Genomic DNA, 19,952 nt, shown 5'->3' with positions numbered 1-19,952 from the left:
AAGTTGGTTCCTTGCAGTGCCTCTGAGGAAGAATCTGTTCCATGCTTCTCTCCTAGTTTCTGGTGGTTGCCAGTAGGCCTTGCCTTTCATTGACTGGAAGCTAATGTCACACTCTGTCTCCATATTCACATGGCCATTTCCCTGTATGTCTTCATATGACCTTTGTATACCAGGCATTGAATTGAGGGCCCACCCTAATTCACTGTGACCTCATTTTTACTTGTCTAACTATATCTGTGAAGACTATATTTCCATATAAGTTCACATTTTAGAGTTCTAAAAAGACATAATTTTTCTGGGAAACTATTCAATGCAGTACAAGATATGTATGTCACCAGGCTGTTTTCTATACATTAGCATACATATATCACTTATGATTTTTACATAATAAATTATTCACTAAACAGTGTCTTAGAAAATCCTCTTAGAAAATTTGTGTTTCATTCCATGGATAGATATATTTTTAGATTCCCATCCTTTGAGGAATGTTAAGGGCATTTCCATTTCTCCAGTATTTAAAATATTGCAGAGTGAATGACCACTTTTAGACATTAATTGTACATGTAAAAATATTTCTGTAGGTACCAAGAAGTGAAATTATTTAGGTCAGGGACATAAATATCTAAAAATAGTAGACACCTCCAAATTGACTGCAATTAACATCAATTATGTTTTTAGACTTCTTTTTTATAAAGTAGGCTCCAGCCCAGCAATGGAGCCCATTATGGGGTTTGAACTCATAACACTGAGATCAAGAGCTGGGCTTAGAAAAGAGTCAGATGCTTAACCAACTGAGCCAAGCAGACGATGGTGAACATCTTTTTTTCAAAGCTTTTATTTAAAATGCAGTTAACATGAGAAGCCCAATTGGTGAAAGAGGAGGGGGGTCCTCATTTCACCTACTCCCCTTATTTTAGCTAGATAATTATCAAACCATCCTGAACACATATGAATTCAACCTGAGATGTAAGGAAAGAAAGGATGGAACTTTAAAAATAGAAAAGTGACCACTTTTTGCAATATAGGAGGGAAGAGTAGATAAATGGGAGATGTATCAGAAAACATATAGTAAGGGGAAAGAGCCTTTGTATGCTGGTTACAAATTTATATAGCCCTGGAAAAAAATGAGACCTGAAGATTCTGCTCCTGTAACAGATACCTAGAAAAATAAAGGAATTACTAGAATGCAGCTTTTCACTAGCATATACAATAAGGGGGCTATAGCCTATCTCAAAATGACACTTGAAGACACAAGGGAAATGACAGCTACTTCAATCTGAGAAACAAGTGCGGCAAGAATGCAGACTTCATATAGCAGCAAACATAAGGGAGTTAGACCCTTTCACAAAAGGTTGAGGGAGGGCACCAGGGCAATGAGGGCTACTAAAATCTGTGAAATAAGCATTGCTCGAATGTAGCTCTCAACTAGACTCTAACATAAGGAAGTTAGCACCTATCTCCAAAGTATGTGTCATGGCACAATTGTTCTCTCTGAACGTAACTCTTAGAAGCTAGCCTTACTAGAACAAAGCTTACAACTGGCATCTTCTTTGTGCAAGTTAGAAGCTATTTCAAATGTTATGTGTGAAAGCATGTGGCACATGCCATTTACTTAACTCTGAGCAAAGAGCATTTCTGGAATGCAGCATTCAAATAGCAGCTACAGTAAGGCAAGTATAACCCATCTCAAAAGTGTGTGTGAAGGCCAAATGGTAAGGCTAAATGGGTAACAATTAGAAACAAACATTCACTAGAATGCAGCTTACCCCCAGGATCTTCCTTGTTGATATTAAAACCTATTTGAAAAGTAGGCATGAGGGCATATGGCAAATGCCATTTACTTTCCTCTGAGAGACAGCATTGGTACACAAATGCAGCTTTCAAGTAGCATCTACTATTATATGGGTGTAACAACCTAGCTCCAAACTAGGTGTGAGGGACTAAGCCAAAGGAACTACACTTCACTCTGAAAAACAAGTATTAGGCAAAAGCAGCTCCCAGTTGACATCTTCTTTGGGGAAGTTAGATGCTATGACATGTGGATGCATGTGGACAGATGGCAAATGCCAACTACCCTGAAAAAAGCTTCAGTAGAATGTAGCATCTAGCAATTAGCATCTAGTAGTAGCGATTTATCGCTTCGCTCAACAGGATGTGTGGAGACACAAGGGCAATGAGGTAGACTTCACTCTGAGAAACACGCATTGGTCCAATGCAGCCTTCAAGTCGCAACCAACGTAAGGCAATTAGAACCTACCACGAAAGGTTGTGTGAAGGCATCAGGGAAATGAGGTGTACCTACCTGGGAGAAAACAAGAATGACTAGGATGCAGTTTGCAAATAGCATGTGCTCTAGGGAAGTTAGAAGTTTTCTCAAAATTATGTGTGAAGGCCCAATTGAAATGCTACTTAATTATCTCTGAGACACAAGCATTACTTGAATGCAGCTCTCAACTACTGTCTACTATAAGGAATAAGGAGCTTCATCAACAGTAGGTGTGCAAAAAAAAAAGGCAAAAAAAAAAACAGGTGTGCGGAACTAAACAAAATGACAACTACTTAATGCTGAGAATCAAGTGTTCCTCGGAGGCAGCTTTCAGCCTGCATCTACTCTAATGAAGTTACAGGCTGGACCAAGAGTACGTGTGACAGCATAAGGGAAATGCTACATACCTCACTCGGATTTACAAGTGTTCCAGGAATGTGGCCTACGACTAGCATGTTCATTGCAGAAGACAGACGCTATTACAAATGGATGTGTGAATGCATTTGGGAACTGTCATTTACTCTTCTCTGAGAAGACAGCATTTCTAGAATGCAGCTTTCTACTAGCATCTCCTATAAGGGAGCTCTAGCCTATCTCAGAAGGATGCATGAAGACACAAGAGAAACATGACAGGTACTTCACTCTGAGAAACAAGTGTGGTGAGATTGCAGACTTCATGTAGCAGCCAACAGAAGGGAGTCAAACCCCATCACACAAGGCTGTGGGAGGGCACCAGGGAAATGAGGGCTACTGAACTTTGCAGAACAAGCATTGCTCCAACGTAGCTTTCAGCTAGCATCTAACATAAGGAAGCTAGCACCTATCTCCAAAGTATGTGTGACGGCCCAGTGGCTCTCTCTGCACATAACTCTCAGAAGCTAGCCTTACTAGAACAAAGCTTACAACTGACATCTTCTTTGTGCAAGTTAGAAGCTATTTCAAATGTTATGTGTGAAAGCATGTGGCACATGCCATTTACTTAACTCTGAGCAAAGAGCATTTCTGGAATGCAGCTTTCAAATAGCACCTCCAGTAAGGCTTGTATAACCCATCTCTAAAGTACGTGTGAAGGCCCAATGGTAATGCTGTGCACTTCAATCTGAGAAACAAGCATCACTAGAAAGCAGCTTACAAAGCACACATTCTTTGAGGAAGTTAGAAGCTCTTTCAAGGGTATGTGTGAAGGCATATGGCAATGGAATGTCAGTGCTGATCTCTGAGTCAAAGAGTTACTCAAATGCAGCTTCCAACCATCATTTTATATAATGAGCTTATAAGCTCGACCAAGATGATGTGTGACAGCATAAGTAAAATGCTATATACTTAACTATGATTAACATGTGTTACAAGAATTTGGCTTACTAGTAGCATGTTTATTGGGGGAAGATAGAAGCTATTCTAAATGGATGTGTGAATGCTTTTGTGACATGTCATTTACTTAACTCTGAGAAGAAAGCATCACTATAACGTAGCTTTCCACTAGCATCTACTATACGGCAGTTGCAGCCTACCTCAAAAGTAGTGTGAAGCCACAAGGGAAATCACATGTACTTCACCCTGATAAACAAGTGTCACATGACTGCAGACTTCAAGTAGCATCAAACATAAGTGAGTTAGAACCCATCACAAAAGGTTGTGGGAAGACACCAGAAAATGAGGGATACTGAACTTTGCGAAACAAGCATTACCTGAACGTAGCTTTCAACTAGCATCTATCATAAGGAATTTAGCACCTATCTCAAAAGTATGTGTGAAGGCTAAAAGGTTCTGAATACACATAACTCTTAGAAACTAGCCTTACTGGAACACAGCTTACTACTAGCACTTTTTTTGTGCAACTTAGAAGCTATTTCAAATGTATGTGAAAGCACATGGTACATGCCATTTACTTAAGTCTGAGCAAAGAGCATTACCAGAATGCAGCTTTCAAACAGCATCTACAGTAAGGACATTATAACTGATCTCAAAAGTATATGTGAAGGCACAATGGTAATGCTGTACACTTCAATCTGAGAAACAAGCATTTCTAGAGAGCAGCTTACAAATCGCACGTTCTTTGCGGAAGTTAGAATGTATTTCAAGTGTATGTGTGAAAGCATATGGCAAAGGAATCCCATTACTTATCTCTGAGATAGAGTTTCTCAAATGTACCTTTCAACCAGCATCTGATAAAATGATGTTATAAGCCTGACCAAGAGTATGTGCGACAGCATAAGGGAAATGCTACATACTTAACTATGATTTACAAGTGTTAGAAGAATGTAAAAAAAAAAAAACAAACAAAAACAAACAAACAAAAGTCTTGAAGGAGGCAGTTAGCCTCGTAGATATTACGAGGAAGAGGATTTTAGGTGGACGCTGCACTAATATAGGAGCGTACCTGTGTTCAAACAACAAGAAAGAGGGTGCCGTGGGGTGAGCAAGGATTTTGAGATGTGGAAACCATTAGAGGGTTATGTCTTCAAAGGTTCACTCTGGCTACAGTGGAGTGAATAGACTGATGGGAGGCAAGTCTGGAAGCAGGAAGACCACTTAGGAGGCTGGATTTTCAAAGGGGTAAAGTGGAGAGGAGCACCAGGGCCTCGTGTTGGGGCACTTCCTTGTTTACTTGAGAGAGGAAGAGTGGGCATGGAGACTAAGGATTTAGTGGCTAGAGGCAGGAAGAAAACAGAATGTCTCAGAAGCCACAGAAAGAACTAATGTAAAAGAATAGAGAGGAATCCAATGTATCAAATAAAATGAGGACTAGGAAGTGACCATCAGAATTAGCATAGGTTACGTCTTGTTGGTAACCCTGACAAGTGGTTTTGGTGGAAGTAGGAGGAGGCACAGTAGTGTAGGAGAGTGAGCTTAGGAGCGAATGGGGAGTGAGTGTTGGAGTTGGTGAGTTTGCTGCCAAATGCAGTGGGTCTTTGGTGGTGGGAGAAGTTACTGCCTGTTTACATGGCCATAGGAATCATCTGGAAAAGGAAAATCTGATTATGTAAAAGAAGGGAATTGGCAGAGCAATGCCTTTACAAAAATAGGCGAAGCCAGGATCCAATGTACTGTGGAAGGAAATGATTCGAGAGGCAGAACCATGGATAATTCCTCTGTATTAGCAGGTGGGAAGGCAGAATGTGTGGGTACATGTAGTGGTAAGAAGCTGGGGAAGTTGTCTTTTCAGTGCTCAGGGTCTCTCAGTGCAGTAGGAGCCATGACATCCACTCAGGGTAGAGGAGGAGTAAGGAGGTATAAACGTCATGGGAGTGTGGGAGAATGAGAATGAGGGAAATAGTGGTCTGTCAGACAGCATCAGGAGTCCCACTTGAGGGATCATGGACTAAAGCCATGATCAGGATCATGGATTTAGTGTGATTGTGATGTTTCTCCAACCCCATTCAGCTACAGGGGTGCTGGCAAGGTACAAGGGGAGAGTTGGCTTTAACTAGGCTTGTGGTTTGATGAAAGCAGTGAGGGATGAGGCAGTTGAGGGTGTGTGATGATCGGCTACGGGATTTAAGTTAAGGAAGAGGCGAGGATAGCAGAGGGCAAGGGAGTGTGAGATGTGGTGGTATGAGTGGATTAGGGGCTTGGGTTGTGTCAAAGGATTACAGAGTTCACGTATTAAGGCAGATGACATGAGGGGTCATAGGTGATTCCAGGCTAGCAGGCTTTAGTAAGGATGATCTGAGATAAGATTATAGAATTATAATCCCATTAATAAGAATACTTTATTAGTGATACCGTCCTTTTTTTATCCTGTTCAGTGGCTTCTTACCTTAAATTCTGCTTTATAGGTTAGTATTGGTACCCTTGCTTTTTTGTATTTTGTATATGCTTGTTATCTTCTTTTCCATCTCATTTACATTTTTCTTTATCATTTGTTTAGAGGATTGCTAATAACTAGTATGTAGGTAGGTTTTACTTTTTTTTTTTTAAAGATTTTATCTATTTGAAAGAGAGTGTGCCAGCCCACACAAGTGGTGGGGGGGGGGGGGGGGGGAGGCAGTTGGGGGAAAAGCAAAAGAGGAGGGAGAGGGACAAGTTGATTCCATGCGGAGCATGGAACCTGATGTGGGGCTTGATCTCATGACTGATATCATGACCTGAACCAAAATCAAAAGTTGGACACTCAACGGACTTAGCCACCCAAGAGTCCATACGTTTTTACTTTTTAATGTAATCTGGTAGTCTGTTTTTTGGATGAACTAGTTAATCACTTAACACTGAATGTAATGGTTAATAGTCTTGATTTTTAAAATATTTACTTCATTTAATATTTACATTATTTTATCATTTTCAAAAAATGTTTTAAAGATTTTATTTATTGAGAGAGACAGTGCCAAAGAGAGTGCATGAGTGGAGAGGAGGGGTAGAGGCTGAAGCAGGCTCCCAACTAAGCAAGGAGCCTGATGCTGGCCTCTATCCCAGCACCCTGGGATCATGGCCTGAGCGGAAAGAAGACCCTTAACCGACTAGGCCACCCAGGCGCCCCTTCAAAAAAAATTTTTTTAAGATTTTACTTATTTATTCATGATAGAGAGAGAGAGAGAGGCAGAGACACAGACAGAGGGAGAAGCAGGCTCCATACAGGGAGCCCGATGTGGGACTCAATCCTGGGTCTCTAGGATCACACTCTGGGTTGAAGGCAGGCACTAAACCGCTGAGCCACCCAGGCACCCCAAAGTTTTTATTGTACTTATTTATCCCTGCTCTCCCCCTCTCCCTTCCATCTTCCCTTCTTAAGCATTTGGAATTTCTTTGATTTTTTAAAATTTATTATAAGATGAACATTTTTCATATTTTAACACTTCTGAAATCAATATGTATCATATAGTTACTATATGTCATAGTTTAATGTTCTCTTTCTTAGTGGCACATAAAATAATGGTGTCTTAAAAATCAATGTTTAGATCCTATGAGGGATGCTGTTTTTCCATTATTTGGAGGGCATTTTTTCTCTTCCTTAATTCATTTTAAGACATGTTCTTCAGCCATTATTTGAGATGACATCAGCATGTTCCCACCAGGGTACTTTGTTGTCTTTTTGTTTCTCTTAGATGCCAATAAGATGGGACTTTTAAATAATTTTTTAAATTTTTTAAAATATTTACTTGAGAGAGAGAGAGAGAGAGAGAGAGAGAGAGAGAGAAGAAGCATGAGGAGTTGCAGAGGGAGAAGGAGAAGCAGACTTTCTACTGACCAGGGAGCCCAAGGTGGGGCTTGATCCCAGGACCCTGGGATCATGACCTGTGATGAAGGCAGATGGCTGAACCAACTGAGGCACCCAGTCGCTCTCAAATAATTTCATTATCTCCTTTTGAAACCCCATCTCCTAAGAGAACTTTGGGTTGCTTTTCCTTTTTCCTTTCTCCTCCCATTTCCTAACTCAAGTGTTGCTGGGAGAGTTACACTGTCAGAATTTAACAAAAACCTATTTTGTGTTTAGATTTAAAAACTATCAAAGCAGTTGCATTTGTCTTCATATTATTTATTATTATTTATTAGATCACAGCAAGGAAGCTCCTCTGCTATGGAGGGAACCCCAGCTCAGAAGCAGGTCATCTATGAAATGGTCAGTACCCAGTTTCCCAGGGACAGCGCATATGTGTGGGATTGACAGGATGGCCTTTGAGGCTGAATGACAATGCGGGGACATGAGACCTCATGTCTCATGAAACCTCATGAGACCTCATGTCCCCGCATTGTCATTCAGCCTGGATGGGATTCTGACATAGAGGTTTGCAGTCATAATCCCACAGATGCTAACTTGGCCCCATTGGCTCCTTAGCCAAGCACATAAAGGGTTCACTTGCATTCCATCAGTAAGCAAGGTGACTCTGGAGACTATCACCTGGCTGCATCCTTTATTCCATACTGTTTTAAGTAGCTTTACTGAGGACATAGCTAGTTGGCAGCATTCTGACATTTCTTTTTTATTTTTAAATTGAAGTATAGCAGATACACAAGATTATATTGATTTCAGGTGTACAACATAGTGATTCGATAATTATATATGTCATGATATGTTCACCTTGATACGTGTAGTTACCCTCTGTCACCATACAAAGTTAGTACAATATTACTGTATCCTTTGTGCAGTACTTTTTACCCCTGTGACTTGCTTATTTTATAGCTGGAAGTCTGTACTTCTTGAACCCCTTCACCTGTTTTACCCAACATCCCTTTACCCTCTTCCCATCTGGCAATTACCAGTTTGTTCTCTGTACTTATGAGTCTGTTTCTATTTTATTCATTGGTTTTGTTTTTTAGATTCCATGAAGAAGTGAAATTATATGGTATTCATCTTTTTTCTGCGTGACTTATTTTACTTAGCACAATGCCCCCTGGGTCCAACCATATTGTCACAAATGGCAAAATCCTTCTTCTCTACGGCTGAGTAACAATCCTGTGTGTGTAAGTGTGTATGCCAAATCTTCATTATCCATTCATCTATTGATGGACACTTGAGTTGCTCCCATATCTTGGTTATTTTAAAAAATGCTACAGTAAACATGGAGGGTGTATGTATCTTTTTGAATTAATATTTTCATTTTCTTTGAATAAATGCTCAGCATTGGGATGGCTGAATTGTATGGTATTTCTATTTTTAGTTTTTTTAGGAACTTTCATACTATTTTCCATAGGGCCTGCACCAATTTACATTCCCACCCAACAGTACACATGCATTCCCTTTTCTCCATATCCTCACCAACACTTGTTTCTTGTGGTTTTTATTTTAGCCATTCTGACGGGTATGAGGTGATGTCTCATTGTGGTTTTGATGTGCATTTCCCTAATGATGAATGATGTTGAGCACCTTTTCATGTGTCTGTTGGCCATCTGGATGTTGTCTTTGGAGAAATGTCTGTTCATGTCTTCTTCCCATTTTTTACTGTTTGAGTTTTTTTACTGTTGAGTTTTATGAATTCTTTATATATTTTGGATATTAACACCTTTTGGATATATGACTTATTTATACCTTCACTTATTTAGTAGATTCCTTTTGCATTTTGTTTATGTTTTCCTTCACAGTGCAAAAACCATTTAGTTTCATGTACTCCCAATTGTTTATTTTTGCTTTGATTTCCTTTGCCTAAGGAGATAGATCCAGAATAATACTGATAAGGCTAAAGTCTAAGAGATTATTGCTGATTTTTTCTTCTAGGAGTTTTATGCTTTCAGGACTTATATTTAGGTCTTTAATTTGTTTCAAGTTGATTTTTGTATATGGTGAAAGCAAGTGGTCCAATTTCATTCTTCTGTATGCAGCCATCCAGTTTTTTCTAACACAGTTTACTGAATAAATTGTTTTTCCCCATTGTATAGTCTTGCCTCTGTTGTCATTGATTAATTAACCATATAAGCGTGGGTTTATTTCTGGACTTTCTATTCTGTTCCATTGATCTCTGTGTCTATTTTTGTGCCAGTACCATAACTGTTCTTTAAAAAAAAAATTTAAGATTTCATTTTTAAGTATTCTTGACACTTAATGTAGGGCTTGAACTCACAACCCAGAGATCCAGGGTCTCATGCTCTACTTGAGCTAGCTGGGTGCCCTGTAACTGTTTTGATTACTATGCTTTGTAGCATACTTTGAAATCTGGTATGATGATACCTCCAGCATTGTTCTTTTTATTTATTGTTTTAATTTAATTAAATTCAGTTAGTTAATATATAATGCATTATTAGTTTCAGAGATAGAGTTCAGTGACTTACCAGTTTTATACCCAGTGCTCATTACATCACTTGCCCTCCTTAATGTCCATCACCCAGTTATCACATCCTGCCATGCCCTTCCCCTCAGTTTGTTTCCTATGATTCAGTCTCTTATGATTTGTCTCCATCTCTGATTTTGTCTTGTTTTATTTTTTTCCTCTCTTCCCCTATGATCCTTTGTTTTGTTTCTTAAATTCCACATATGAGTGAGATCATATAATTATCTTTCTCTGATTGACTTATTTCACTCAGCATAATACCCTCTAGCTCCACACATGTCTTTGCAAATGGCAAGGTTTCTTTTCTTTCTTTCTTTCTTTCTTTCTTTCTTTCTTTCTTTCTTTCTTTCTTTCTTTCTTTCTTTCATGACTGAGTAGGAGTTCATTGTTTATATATACACAACTTGTTTATCCATTCATCTGTCAATGGACATCTGGGCTCTTTGCACGTTTTGGCTATCGTGGACATTGCTGCCATAAACACTGGGATGCAGGTGTCCCTTCAGATCACTACATTTTTATCTTTGGTGTAAATACCTAGTAGTGCAATGGCTGTGTTATAGGATAACTCTTTTCAACTTTTTGAGGAACTTCCATCCTGTTTTCCAGAGTGGCTGCATCAGACCGCATTCCCATCAACAGTGCAAGAGGGTTCCCTTTCTCCACATCTTCACCAACCTCTGTCGTTTCCTGACTTGTTAATATTAGCCATTCTCACTGGTGTGAGGTGGTATATCATTGTGGTTTTGATTTATATTTCCCTGATATTGAGTGATGTTGAGCATTCTTTCATGTGTTGGCCATTTGTCTGTCTGCTTTGGAGAAATGTCTGTTCATGCCTTTTGTCCATTTCTCAATTGGATTATTTGTTCTTTGGGTGTTGAGTTTGATAAGTTCTTTATAGGTTTTGGACACTTGCCATTTATCTGATGTGTCATTTGCAAATATCTTCTCCCATTCTGTTGATTGTCTTTTGTTTTTTGTCGATGTTTCCTTTGCTTTGCAGAAGCTTTTTATCTTAATGAAGTTCCAAAGGTTCATTTTTGCCTTTGTTTCCCTTGCCTTTGGAGACACGTGTCTAGCAAGAAGTTGCTGTGGCTGAGGTCACAAAAGTTGCTGCCGGTGTTCTCCTCTGGGATTTTGATGGATTCCTGTCTCACATTTAGATCTTTCATCCATTTCCAGTATTGTTCTTTCTCATGATTGCTTTGGCTATTTGGAGTCTTTTGTGGTTCCATACAAATTTTAGGATTGCTTGTTCTAGTTCTGGGAAAAATATTATTGGCATTTTGATAGATCTTATATTAAATCTGTGGATTGCTTTGGGTAGTATGGAAATTTTAACAATATTATTCCAGTTCATGATTTATCTTTCCATTTTTCTAGGTTGTCTTCAGTTTCTTTCATCAGTTTTCAAAATATAGATCTTTTACTTCCTTGGTTAAATTTGTTCCTCTGTATTTTATTCCTTTCTTTAAAAAAAGTATTTGTGCCAAATAAGTAAAGAAATAAAATATGTAAGAATCAAAATACCTCTTGACATAGGAAGTTTATAAAAAACAACAATTAAAGTATGAATATTCAAAAAAAAAGACAAGGAAACAAATGCCATTTAAAAACAGATATCTAAAAAAATAAATAAATAAAATAAAAACAGATATCTATTTTTGACACATAATGCCAGCAAAATTAAAAAAAAAAAACAGTGAAATAGAGATTAAACAAACAATAGATAAGATAAATGAAACTACGATTTGGTTCTCTGAAAAGATAAACAAAACTGGCAAATCTTTAGAGAAGCTTATCAAGATAAAGAGAGAATCAAATAAATAAAATCGGAAATGAAAGTAGTTACAACCCACACCACAGAAATACAATGGATTATAAGAGAATATTATGAAAAATTATAAACCAACAAGTTGGACAACGTGGAAGAAATGAATTCATTTCTAGAAACATACAATCTTCTAAGACTAAATCAGTAAGAAATAGAAAATCAAAGTAGACTGATCAAGACTAACAAATTAATCATTAATCAAATAACTCCCAACAAACAAAAATACAGACTAGTTGACTTCATTGGTGAATTCTACCAAACACTTAAAGAAGAGTTAACAATTAACAATTATTTTTCCTAAACTACTTCAAAAAACTAGATGAAGTAATGCTTCCAAATTCATTCCACAAGATCAACATTAACCTGACACCAAAGTTATAGACCCATATCCCTGATAAAAAAAAGGGTAGAAAAATCTCTAACAAAACATTAGCAAACAATATTCAACAACACATTAAAATGATCATCTACCATGATCAGGTGGGATTTATTCCAGGTATGGAAGGATATTTCAATATTCATAAATATTTAATAATTAAATATTCACTTGAATATTTGCCTCCATCTTCACATGGCCTTTTTCTCAGTGTCCCTGTGTCCTGCTGAATCTTTTTTCTCTTATAAGGACATTGCTTATTAGCTTAAAGGCCCATTCTAAATCCAGGATGATTTTATTTCAGATCCTTAACTTAGGTTTGCAAAGATACTTTTCCAAATAATTATGTCACAATTTACAGGACCTGTAAATTTAAAACCAAGAAAATTTTAACCCACAGGAGTGTTATACATAGATGTTATTTATTAACATACTAAAACTATTCAACTGTATTTTCTCCCAGCACTTTTGCATCTAAATCTGTAAGCCATCTGGAATTGATTTTGATTTAAGATAGGATATAAGTTTGGTTTTTTTGTTTTGTTTTGTTTTTGTATAACATTATTGGAATACAAAATAAGTGCTGGCACTAGGATTTAAACCTGATTTTTTTTTTCAAAGTAAGCATCTTTTCTTTTATGTAGAACTACCTGATTTTAGTATTTCAACTTTAAAAAACTTTGTCTGTAAGTTTGTCATCATACATCTCACAACAGAAAAGACTACTCTTACAGAATTTATTGGCGCTTGAAATTATGATGGTACCTGAACGTTCAAAAAGAGTTTTGTAGGCACTTGGGCCCTTTTTCTGCAGTTGTTATTCTAGGAAAGAAGAAATGTCAATTGGGAAAGTATGTTGGAGACTATGGTTTGAGATGCTGGCTTAATTTGCTGTGTCTGCTGTAGTTGTTATTGGACACCTCATGGGCATCTGTGGTATATGCTGTTTTACTCCCATTAAAAGGTATTTTGGAGTCTTTTTTAAAATTTTTATTTAAATTCTAGTTAGCTAACATAGAGTATAATTTGGTTTCAAGAGTAGAATGCAGTGATTCATCACTTACATATAACACCCGGTGCTCATCAGAACAAGTGCCCTTCTTAATACCCATCACCCATTTAGTCCATCTGCCACCCACTTCCCTCCATCAACTCTGTTTTTTCATTAAGAGGCTTTTATGGTTTGCTTCCCTTTCTCTCTTTCCCCCCTTCTCATCTGTTTGTCTGTTTTGTTTCCTAAATTCCACATATGACTGAAGTTGTGTGGTATTTTTCTTTCTCTGACTTATTTCACTTAGCGTAATACATTCTGGCTCCATCCACATCAGTGCAAATGGCAAGATTTCATTCTTTTTGATAGCTTATTAATATTCTATTATGCATATATGCACATCTTCTTTATCCATTCATCAGCTGATGGACACTTGAGCTCTTTCCATAGTCTGGCTACTGTTAATAGTGCTGCTGTAAACATACAGTTGCTTGCAGATTCCTTTGGTAAACACCTAGTAGTGCAATTGCTGGGTTGTAGGGTAGTTCCACTCTTAACACTTTTTCTCAAAGATCATATTTATATTGAGTGGGGGAGGGGCAAGCAGGGTGGGAGGATGGAGGCAGAGGGTAATAGAGAAGCCAGGCTAAGTTTGGGGGCGGGGGAGCTTCGGGGTCGGAAGGCCCCGCCCGGGAGCAGCGGGAACTTTAAATATCCGCACCGGATCCTTCACAGACCGAAAGGCGCTCAGCAGGGAACCGGGCGGGATCCCGGGAGGGGCGGCGGGGCTCCAGGTTCCCGGGGGCACTGACGGGGAGGTGCGCCCGGGGGAGAGCGCCCCACACCGCGGGCCGAGCTCGGTCAAGGGCTGGAGCGCGAGGCCGGCGGGGCCCCGGGAGCAGCTCAGGCGGCGGCTCCGCGCGGAGGGGGCTGCGGGGCTCTGGGAGGAGCTCGGGGGGCGCAGGCCGGGAGCCCAGGGCGCGGGGGACACAGCCCGGCTCCTGCGCTCCCCCCGGGACAGGCGGGGGCGGGGAGGGCCCAGGACAGCGAGGACGCTCCTGCCCCGGGCGCCCCCAGTTGTGCAGGTCACCTCACCACCACCCCCCCAGCATCCAGCATCCAGGCCAGTACGGACTGGGAGATGCGGCGGTTACTGCGGGAGCTGACGCCAGGGCTGGGGACCTGGCCGCTGTCAGTGTTGTCGTTCCTCCTGGTGTCACCGTGTGCCTGGGAGGGAGGAGCCACCAGGGAACAGGGGCCTCACGGGGTCAAGCACCCGGCGGGGGGGTGGGGCAGCTCCCCCAGGTGCACACACCTAAGAGTCGGCACAGCAGGCCCCTCCCCCCTCCCCAGAAGACGAGCTGGAAGGACCGGGGAAGAGCAAGTTCTTGGCTGAGCAGCGCTGGAAAGCTCCAGGGGAAGTCGAGGGACTTACGGTACCTAGAACCAGAGGGTACCCCTATTTTAATTTTTTTTTCTTTTTTCCATTACAATTCGTTTTTATATATCAGGCTAAAAAATTCCAATATTTTTTCTCTTTTCCCACCTTAACTCCAATATTTTACCGGCTGTTCATTTTTAAGTTTCTTCCTTTTTGATTTTCATATTTCTACAATTACATGTCTTGGATATATTTTTTGCTTCTGGATTTCCTTCAGCATACTCAATTTACTTTTGGGAGATATATGAGATAGGGTTTTTGTTTTATGTTTTTTGTTTTCCCTGCTTCATTTTGTTCTACAATGGCAGAGTTAATACCTTCTTTTTATTGGAGTTCAATTTGCCAACATATAGTATAACACCCAGTGCTCGTCCCGTCAAGTGCCCCCCTCAGTGCCCATCACCCAGTCACCCCAACCCCTGCCCACCTCCCCTTCCACCACCCCTTGTTCCTTTCCCAGAGTTAGGAGTCTCTCATGTTCTGTCTCCCTCACTGATATTTTCACTCCTTTCCCCTTTATTCCCTTTCACTAATTTTTATGTTCCCCAAATGAATGACCATATAATGTTTGTCCTTCTCCGATGTCCTTCGACAGATGAATGGATTAAGAAGATGTGGTCTATACATACAATGGAATATTACTCAGCCATCAGAAGAGATGATACCCACCATTTGCTTCGACGTGGATGGAGGGTATTATGCTGAGTGAAGTAAGTCAATCGGAGGACAATCATCATATGGTTTCAGTCATATGGGGAATATAAGACATAATGAAAGAGATTATAACAGAAAGGGGGGAAAGTGAGGTGGCAAAACAAGGGGGAGTGAAAGGGGAGGCAGGTGCAGGGAGGAGTGACTGGATGACAGGCAGAGTGGGCACTTGACGGATGAGCACTGGGTGTTATACTATATGTTGGCAAATCGAGCATCAATAAATAAATAAATATATATATATATTTAAAAAAGAAATGTATAAAATGTGTATACATTTTGAATAGAATGTATTTTGAAATGGAACTTTCCTAATCTTTTGTATTAAGATATTAAATGTTTTATGGATTAGAAATTGTATCTTTATTCACAGATCTAGTGGAAATGTACTACTCTAAATCTTAGTTTTATTTTCCTTTTTCCCCTGGTTCTCTATTATGGATTTTTACTGGGTTAAGGCTGGCTTCCCCACCAGGGGAGAACTTCTCTTTTGTGAGAATGCATTTTCTTTTTTCTAATTAGTTTTGGGCAGATTTTAGTACTGTTGATATCTAAGATAAGTCAACTAAGTAAAATTATTGAAGATTATATCATTTTGTTTCATGTGTCATTGGATATTTTTGGAATTTTTTAAAAACAGATCTATCACCGAGTGTGGTCTATCAAAATGAAGAGGGCAGATAGGTCACTGACTTGCCGTATTATACATCTTTTAATACAGAGCAAGTTTTACATATATCGGTAGCTCTCAAGATGAACGAAGACTTCATATCTGGTTGGAAGTGTATTGATAACCACTCTATTGTACCATTTTCATTGTTTTTGATGGTGTTGTGAGATTACTCTGTATATATTGGCTACGAACACCAAATTACTTTTGGAGTATATATTTGAACTTGAACAGCGTGGGGAGTTAAGGGACACCAACTCCTTGAGTATTTCAAAATCTGCACGTAACTTTTGACTCCCCAAAATCTTAACTACTGACCACCTACTGTTTATGTTATTGCTGAAGGCTTCTGGTAACGGTCAATTAACACCTATTTTGTATGTTACATATATTATAAACTGATTTCTTCCAGTAGGGTAAGCTAGAGAGATCATAGAGAGAGCATAAGGGAGAGAAAATATATTTAGAGCACTATACTATATTTATTTTAAAAAATGTGTGTAAGTGGACCTATGTAGTTCAAACCTCTGTTGTTCAAAGGTAAGCTCTAATACTGAGCTTATCAGTAGTCTTTATTAATTTCTTGCATTTTTATTACATTTTTTAATTTAAATTCAATTTGCCAACATATAGTATAACACCAAGGGCTCATCCCATCAAGTGCCCTCTTTAGTGCCTGTCACCCAGTTTGCCCATGCCCCCACCCAACTCGCCTTCCAAACCCTTTGTTTGGTTTCCAGAGTTAGGACTCTCTTACGGTTTGTTTCCTTTCTAATTTTTCCCACTCAGTTCCCCTCCTTTCCCTTATAATCCCTTTTACTATTTCTTATATTCCACATATGAGTGAAACCATATGATGTTTGTCCTTCTCCGATTGACTTACTTGACTCAGCCTAATACCCTCCATCCATGTCAAAGCAAATGGTGGGTATTCGTCTCTTCTGATGGTTGAGTAATATTACATTCCCCTGATGGCCAGTGATGCAGAGCATTTTCTCATGTGCTTGTTAGCCATGTGTACGTCTTCTTTGGTGAAATTATTGTTCATGTCTTCTGACCATTTCATGATTGGATGGTTTGTTTCTTTGCCATTGAGTTTAATAAGTTCTTTATAGATCTAGGATACTAGCCCTTTATCCTGAAATGTCATTTGCAAATATCTTCTCCCATTCTGTAGGTTGTCTTTTAGTTTTGTTGACTTCTTTTGCTGTGCAGAAGCTTTTTATCTTGATTAAGTCCCAATAGTTCATTTTTGCTTTTGTTTCCCTTGCCTTCATAGATGTATCTTGCAAGAAGTTGCTGTGGCCAAGTTCAAAAAGGGTGTTGCCTGTGTTCTCCTCTAGGATTTTGATGGATTCTTGTCTCACATTTAGATCTTTCAACCATTTTGAGTTTATCTTTGTGTATGGTGTAAGAGAATGGTACAGTTTCATTCTTCTGCATGTGGATGTCCAATTTTCCCAACTCCACTCATTGAAGAGACTATACCTTTTTAGTCTATACCTTTTTAGTGGATATTCTTTCTTTGCTTTGTCAAATATTGGCTTTCTTTTTCAACATTCTCCTGGCTATTCGGGGTCTTTTCCAATTCCATACAAATCTTAAGATTATTTCTTCCAACTCTGTGAAGAAAGTCCATGGTATTTTGATAGGGATTGCATTAAATGTGTAAATTTCCCTGGGTAACATTGACATTTTCACAATATTAATTCTGCCAATCCATGAGCATGGAATGTTTTTCCATTTCATTACATCTTCCACAATTTCTTTCAGAAGTGTTCTGTAGTTTTCAGGGTATAGATCCTTTACCTCTTTGGTTAGGTTTATTCCTAGGTATCTTATGCTTTTGGGTGCAATTATAAATGGGATTGACTCCTTCATTTCTCTTTCTTCAGTCTCATTGTTAGTATATAGAAATGCCACTCAATTCTGTGCATTAATTTTGTATCCTGCCACATTGCTGAATTGCTGTGTGAGTTCTAGCAATCTTGGGGTAGAGTCTTTTGGGTTTTCTATACACAATATCATGTCATCTGCAGAGAGAGAGTTTGACTGCTTCTTTGCCAATTTGAATGCCTTTTATTTCTTTTTGTTGTCTGATTGCTGAGGCTAGGACTGCTAGTACTATGTTGAATAGTAGTGGTGAGAGTGGACATCCCTGTTGTGTTCCTGATCCTAGGGGAAAGGCTCTCAGTGTTTCCCCACTGAGAATGAAATTTGCTGTGGGCTTTTCATAGATGGCTTTTAAGATGCTGAGGAATGTTCCCTCTCTTCCTACACTCTGAGTTTGGGTCAGGAATGGATGCCATATTTTGTCAAATGCTTTCTCTATTGAGAGGATTATATGGTTGTTTTTTCTCTTGTTGATGTGATCTATCACATTGATTGTTTTACGAGTGTTGAACCACCCTTGCATCCCGGGGATAAATCCCACTTGGTCATGGTGAATAATCTTCTAAAGTACTGTTGGATCTTATTGACTAATATGACACCCTTTGATATTTAAAAAGCATGTAAGATTAAGTGATTAAAGATTTTGTTGTATATAATTACAAGTCTATTCTTCATAATACTCAATATCTTCATTCATTTATACTATTCTGCTGAAATTGCATTCTCATCTCCCCAATAACTTCCTAATATCCAGTGTCATTTTTTCAGTGTTAATTCCATTTTATAGCAGATGTCTTACCAGAACAATATAAAATATGCATTATATTTTCAAATATAACTGGCTTTAATAATGGTTTTTAATAAAAACAGATGTGTTTAAATCACTTCATGACTTCACACATTCATAAAGAGCAGAGAAAGAAGGGTGAAGCATTCATATAACTGCTAGTGTTAGTCCTTTACGGGTAAACCAAGTAAATCTTAAATTTTACTAGTAATGAGAATTTCATTGGTTTTAAACACCTTTCTGGGTCTCCTCTGTAAAATATATTCATATTTTAGTTTATAGTTGGCTGTGGAGATGATCTTACACAACTCAATCTTACAATAGATGTGCCTAACTTAATTGGTAGGCTTCTGAGGTAGTGTCTGCAGGTGGGAATGGTTATTACATATCAAAATCTCTCATTCTCTCTCTCACACACACACTCATATATAAACATACAAATATATAGTTGTTTGGTTATACAAAATAAACGTGAATGCAAACTGAAAATAACCAATAGGAAAAAGATTCAATTCTGAAAGTGGAAAATTAATTTTTAAATTTCATTTTATATTTTACCTTTCACAATATACTTTTGCACTTTCTTAGGATTTATTGCCCAAAATGATTTATCTTTATTTCTCATGAAACATCTACCTTTATCTCAGTATTGATTTACACAATAAACACTTTTTTTAATGTGCTTTTATTTTTACAAAGATGCCACCTAGTGGCATTATGAAATCAAGCATCTCAAAGTATTCCCCATTGTTACTCTAAGCTAAAATGTATTTTGATATAAATGAATTAGAAAAATATTAGATTTTGGAAAACCTAAAAATGATGCTACTGGATTAAATTTGTATCATACCTCTGTGAGGTATGATATAGTCTCTTGTTTAGAGACTATATAAATACAGATCCATAGTCCCTTTGCTGAAACCGGGACGGATGTGTCTGAATTCAGATTTTTCAGATTTTTGAAAGGTAAATACTAACCTATACTGTATATTCTACTGTCAGTAGGTCTGGGGCAGTAGTCCAGAATCAAATACATTAAGAATTCTGTACAAAAATATACTCATATCATGTATTAAGTAAGATAAAGACCACAAATAACTTTATGTAAATTCAGGTCAGATTTTGCTTCCAAATGAGTTATGAAAAAAGTTTGGTTTTACTCTGAGAAAAGGAATCAACATTCCAGTTATAGAAAAAGAGAGTAAAATGAAATATTCTGTCATAAAATAGTAATGTTTATCTTTAGAAATGCCTAAAATGTTCACCTGAAAAAAAACATA

The 19,952-nt window shown here is 38.4% G+C and overlaps 1 long non-coding RNA gene across 3 annotated transcripts in view; it reads left to right on the top strand.

The window, feature by feature from the left end:
- The window catches only part of LOC111098737, a 46,328-nt gene that overhangs the window by 22,267 nt on the left and 4,109 nt on the right, over positions 1-19,952 (top strand). The window contains exon 1 of one of the 3 annotated variants that reach the window (XR_005369343.1): positions 7,756-7,823. The exons of the other annotated variants lie outside the window; for them this stretch is intronic. This is a non-coding gene — a long non-coding RNA (uncharacterized LOC111098737). Of the gene's footprint in view, positions 1-7,755; positions 7,824-19,952 lie in introns of those variants that run through there. 3 annotated transcript variants of the gene reach the window in all.

Source organism: Canis lupus, chromosome 14, assembly GCF_011100685.1.
Source record: "Canis lupus familiaris isolate Mischka breed German Shepherd chromosome 14, alternate assembly UU_Cfam_GSD_1.0, whole genome shotgun sequence".
In the NCBI taxonomy this organism is placed as follows: domain Eukaryota; kingdom Metazoa; phylum Chordata; class Mammalia; order Carnivora; family Canidae; genus Canis; species Canis lupus.
This window is presented reverse-complemented; position numbering and strand designations above follow the sequence as displayed.